A 6,000-nucleotide genomic window follows, 5' to 3' on the forward strand; every position below is an offset into this window, starting at 1 on the left:
TGGGTCTCCATTTGTACGCCTGTTCTGAGCCTTATAAATAATAAATAAGATACAAGGAAAGTAATCTAAGACAAAATTCTGCCATACCGATTTATTTACAAGCAGGCACAGAACAATTATATAATCCTGGTCTATATGCTCGGTGAGTTCTTAGGTTTAAGCATTCCAGCAAGTGTCTTGCATGAAAAGTTCATTTGAGGCATATTCAACATTATTTCAGGGGCAGGATTCTGCTAATCTTCTCATCAGAGTCAGAGTAGAATCATCTGTACATGGCTTTGCACAAGACCAAATTTCTTAGCCTAGGATGCTATCCCACTAGATTATTCCTTCTGTTTATACAAGGGCTGAGATGCCTGTCTATTATTTCTAGCCCATCCACATGGATTTCTACCATTTCTTATGAAAAAATAATCAACTCTCGAAGGCAGATTAAAATAGAATTATTTAAAACTCCTCTCTGTTAATTCCTGCTGGTGTGTGGATTCGTAATTAGGGTTTTAGAATGCTGTCTATCAAATCCTGAATGACATACTCCTGAGTAAGGTACTTGCCCTAGTGTAGAGATTAAAATTTACACCTAAAGAGCATTATATATGCTGAAATGTTATAATGGAAATTAAATACAACAGAATACATTGTTACATAGGGCTTCATCCTGGCCTCTCCTAAAGTTCTACAGCAGAATAGGGGTCTGCAAGCCTAGAGCTTTATGCATCCCTTCTAATTCTACAGTCTCCTGCCCACTTTGCCATGACTCTCCAAATCTAGAATAGTGCCTAGGGAATTTGAGTTGGAATCTTGGCCAAGTGCCGTCCCTAAAACCATCAGAATTGGCTGCCTTTGTGTCAAAATTAGACTGCTAAAATATGAGACCTTTAAGGTCCATTTCACTTGCTCTTGACAAAAGTATAAAGATGTTCTAAGATTCAGGAATGGAATGAATGCTGACTTTTAACCTTTTTCACTCTCCCCCAGTAGAGACTGAGAAAAAGTTTTCACAATCTGAATGTCAGATTTTTTTTTCTTTTTCTTTTTTTTTTTTCCTTTTGCTTTCTTTCTTTCCTGTTTCTTTTCTTTTTTTGAGACAGATTCAGGAGAAACAGCTTTATGAGAACACTATTCTTTCCAGGTCTCCAGGAGTTTGATTGCCCGTCCTAATGCTCACAGGAAGTCAACTAAAATAAGGGTGCATTTGGTTCTCAGCAGAGCTCATTCCCCTCAGATATCTGCCCTTCCTCCAGGGGATTTCTTGGCCAGGAGCTACACAAAGGATTGTGAAAGGAGTATCAACCCACTGAGCTTTTTCTAAACAATCTACACCCATTTTTATCTACAGCAAAACCCTCCAAGCCGAACAAGGCCTTATAGGCCAGAGCCCATGTCAGACTTCTAGAGGGCTGCACCTCATCAGACACAAAGAACAAAGAAACAGCAAATTTTATCCATCAGTTCTCTGGCCTGGCTCAGCTTTCACAGTATAGTGTCCTCAAGGAAAGTATCTAAAACATTCAAAAGAAAAAGAGTATCCTACATTTTCTCCAACATTTCGCATCCACATCCTGCTTTCCTTACCCAGATATCAGAGTCTTGGAGAGAGGTATAAAAGGGCCTCATTCAAGGTCCCCACCTCCCAGGTTCCCATCCCAATTGTGCCAGGTACTTGTACCCAGAATAAATTCTAGTTTCCCTTGGATTCTTCAGCCTGGACATCTTTGGAGGCCCTCCCTTTCATCACCCTAACCTTGGCTGAGGACGCTTGATTTGAAATGCTGGCCCGCGATGACTTTGAACCACTCACAGTGTTCTCTCTCACAAAATCATTCACATCCCTGAGGCCAGGGATGGAATAACTGCTCTGTAAACAGAAAGGGAACAACTGCCGGATCCTGAGGTCCAATTACAAGGATCACCCTTGAAACTTTGGTGGATGAGAGATGTTTAAACCCTGAATTTCATAAAGTCAGGGGATGGGTAATGCCCTAATTTGGGGCTTTTTGGTTTCTTCACCATTGGTTGTGTACTATGTCTCTTGTTCCTGGTGCTCTATGATGCCAACCACAAAAGAAACATTGCATGCCTCTGCAGTATCCATCCTTTCTTCTCATATTTCCCCAGGCTTCTGGCTGATTCTTCAATAGTAGCCTAGAGCCGGGGTATCTCCCATATCAGGAACATCAGGCTTCCTAGCACTGGGACTTTAAAGACCCAAAATGACTGTCCCTCAGGCAAAAAGAAATTATCATCTATTTTAAATTTAGAACATAGTACTTTATGATATGTGTGTGTGTGTGTGTGTGTGTGTGTGTGTGTGTCTGTGTGGTGTGTGTGTGTGTGTGTGTGTAATTAGAATTTGGAGTACCATCAGTTTGCATTAACTGAGGAGTTTGTATGATTGAGCTTTTCTGTGCCCTATGGGAATTGGAGCTTGTTTTTGCAAATGACTCTGAGTCTTTAATTGGAACTTTAAGTTCTACTATGAAAAAACATGACAAGATATATGTAATTTTTTCTTATTTGAAGTGGATTAAGAAAATGGGGATAAAGAAAATGGGGAGAGTTAGGTCAGCAGGAACCTGGAAGGGAGGACAGGGAAGCCTGGGTACTCAATCCCAGTCATGGTACCTAAGAAAGTATAAAAATTGCAGCCAAGGAAAAATGTCAAATGCGGGACCAAGTAAAAGATTCTATCAAGGGACATTGTTGTAACACTTGGTCTTACTTGAGCTTGAGTCTTCTTTGACTGACTGTCAGACTTGAGCTTGAGTCTTCTTTGACTGACTGTCAGGCTTCTCTCTGGTAGGAACACATAGTCACATGTGTTTGGAGCTATCACAGTTGATCATCTCATTGCGCTAATGAATCCCTAACTCCCACCACCAATGGCCTAGGAGGAGTTAACACGTGTCTGTGCCACAAAACTTTGCTCAGACTTGATGTAGATAATTCCACAAAGTCCCACAACATCCATATGCATCAAGATTATAACTAGCGAGATGGTGCATTGAGATCAGGTTTGGAGGACTGAACTAAACAACCTGGAGACCAGTCAGTTGAAGGTGATTTGTGACATCTCCACCGCATGCATATACCTTAGAGATGTATCTTCCACTGTCCATGAACCTTAGCTCCATAATCTGGCAACAAAACCAGATCTTTGTCCTTAACACATAGCTTCTAAGGGATGCTATTTTTTTTGTTTGTTCATTTTTTTAACCAAATACTTAATAGGTCTTAAGAGCTATACTACTAAGGGACTTCATGAATATTATGGACTCAGAGCTGCCTTGAAAATGAACCGTTAGAAATAATGCAACTCATTTTCCTAAGGGTCCAGCCTTCTTTTACACAGGAATGCAGGAGACACAATTGAGAAAATTGGCTTTGCACTGTCTTAGAAGGCATTGAGCGTCAGACAGAGATTGTGGGTGGGGATACTGAAAGTTCTCAGCAAGGGGATAAATTCTGTGAAGGATTCCAGACACTGAAAAAAATTCAAGTGCAGCCTCAGAGAAAAATTTAGAGCTCCTATAGGGGAGTAAAACATCAAAATGATTTGTTTTATTGAGTGAAAGGAAAAGGAATAAAACCTGAAAGACTTTATATTTGATTTCAAAAATAACATATCACACAGGGAGAGTTTTAGAACAAAGAGTAAAATGCTTAAAAAAAGAAATCAGGGTACAGATATTGGTGAAATTGGAGCTATCTTGGAAAATTCACATATGGTTATAGACAAAGTACTGTTAATTTCTCTGAAGAGAAGAAATACCTGGAGGGTAAATACATTTATGACCTAATGACTTTTCAAAATCTGTCCTAATTCTACCTACAAGACAGTAAACATTTATTAATAGAAGGGACAAAATTTATAAAGTTATAAAATTTGTGCTAAGTAGTTAAGTTTTAAAATGGATAGTTCAATTATTCTATATACTGTCTTGTGAACTCAGTATTCATTTTATAAAAAGAAAGAGCCTTAATTTATCATTTTTGCTCTTAAACCTACTTACCAGGAGTTCTGCTAGCTGAAAAATGATTTTATTTTTTTCCTTCCAGCCAGGACAATTCAAATACTGAAAAATGAAGAGACAAAAATTCAAGTTATAGGGCTATCACTTTACGACCTTACTGATTAAATAGGTTTTTTAAAAATATAGATTTTAAAAATTTTGTTTGGTTCCACGCATCAGAAACTTGAATCTCCTGGTTTAACTAATTTTTTTCATCCATACAAGAAATTCAGAGGTAAAAACTCAGAATTGGTATGGGGGTGGGCCACCATGCCATTAAAGAGGGTTCAACATGTTTTCAACTGACTCTTTCCCTTTACATCAAGGAATAATATAGATTTGGCTATGAATGTCATACAATAGTTACAAAGGAATATGAGGAGGTAAATAATTTTAGTCGGGCTAGTTGATATCTTGAGCAAAATTAGAGCTCTCATAGTAAGGAAGAGGGGGAAATTATTTAGAACATAAGCAATAATATTTTAATTGCTTAGAACTTTTAGAACTTTTTCAATTTTAGCTTTTATCGAAAGCTCAAGGGACTGTTACATGTACTGTTACAAAAATCCCTTCGTGTATCCATGTATTCATCACTGAGATACAAAAATAAAATGTAGTATTTTATACTATGTACTATGTCCCAAATAGTACATAGCTCTGTATGTGTTTGTGTGTTTATAAAGCTGGATGAATATAAGAAGGGAAAAATGTAAACATATTTCTATATAAATGATACATGAGAGCTAGTTTTCAAGTTATCTATACTAGGGTTATAGAGCAAGTGACTGGTGTGGAGGTAAGGAGGTAGCACACATGTAGAGAAGATTTCTTGGATGAGCTGACAGGTAAAATTTATCCTGTCTCCCAGGATTTTAGCTGATCTCCATAATGTCACCAAGAACTGACCAGGGGCAAAAAGGAAGTGATGTTGAGCAGCCACTCACATTGACTCTTTGTCTCCAAAATCTGGTCTCAGAAAGTTGAAAGACCACTATAGGCTATTGATTAAATCTACTTTTGGGGAGTAGTCTCAACTTATTTAACTTTAATATCAGATAAAGACAATTAAAATAAGTCATTTGATGAAATTTGAATCTAGAGGGAGTTTTTTATCAATTTTTGAGTTTTTGATCAATTAATTTTTTGATCAATTCGATTTAAAAAATCAAGCTATGAAACTATTTGAACAAGAGTCAGTAATGTTGAGATATAAAAACGAACAAACAAAAATCATAAATCTTCAGGCCTGCACGGTGATGACCTAGATGGGTGGGATGGGGGGGTGGGAGGGAGGTCCAAGAGGGAGGGGATATATGTACACATATAGCTGATTCACTTCATCGTACAGCAGAAACTAACACATCATTGTAAAGCAATTTTACTCCGATAAAAAACAAAAGAAAGAAAATGCTGAATTAGAGGTTTCAAGGGAAAAACTACTTCTTAATTAAAGGCTTTTTATTTATTTGTGTGATAGGCAGGCTATATCCCTTTCATGTCAGGCATCTGGAAAAGCAGAGACTGATCAAGGCATGAAAATCATCAGATTCACTCCAATAAAGCTTAACAGTTTTATAAGAAATAGACAGTTTGCAAATATTTTACCATAGCACTGTCTGAGGCTTATGAACCATAGACAGAGGCTTAGATCAAAGCCACAGGACATGCTGAGGTTTAGCTTGTGTTTGAGTTTACCCAGAAACAACGGAAACATGATATCATTTCACATCAGGGAATAAAGCAAAGTGGAAACAGCACAATTGCAGTGACGGGTTCAGTCTGTGGTCAGGTTACACAGGAAAAAGGAGGAGAAAAAGTAAATTGTTCTGCTACAAAACTTTATTTCTCCTTGTAAAAATTTGTCATCAAATTGTGATCCAACCATGACCAGCAAGTTGTGATCCGTAAGATGAGAGAGAGATTACCAGAATAAGAAAACCCTGCAGCAAGGAGTTAGAGATGTTTTTTTTTTTTCTTTCTCTTTTCT

The sequence above is a fragment of the Balaenoptera borealis genome (assembly GCF_965194805.1).
Source record: "Balaenoptera borealis genome assembly, chromosome: 6".
Taxonomy (NCBI): domain Eukaryota; kingdom Metazoa; phylum Chordata; class Mammalia; order Artiodactyla; family Balaenopteridae; genus Balaenoptera; species Balaenoptera borealis.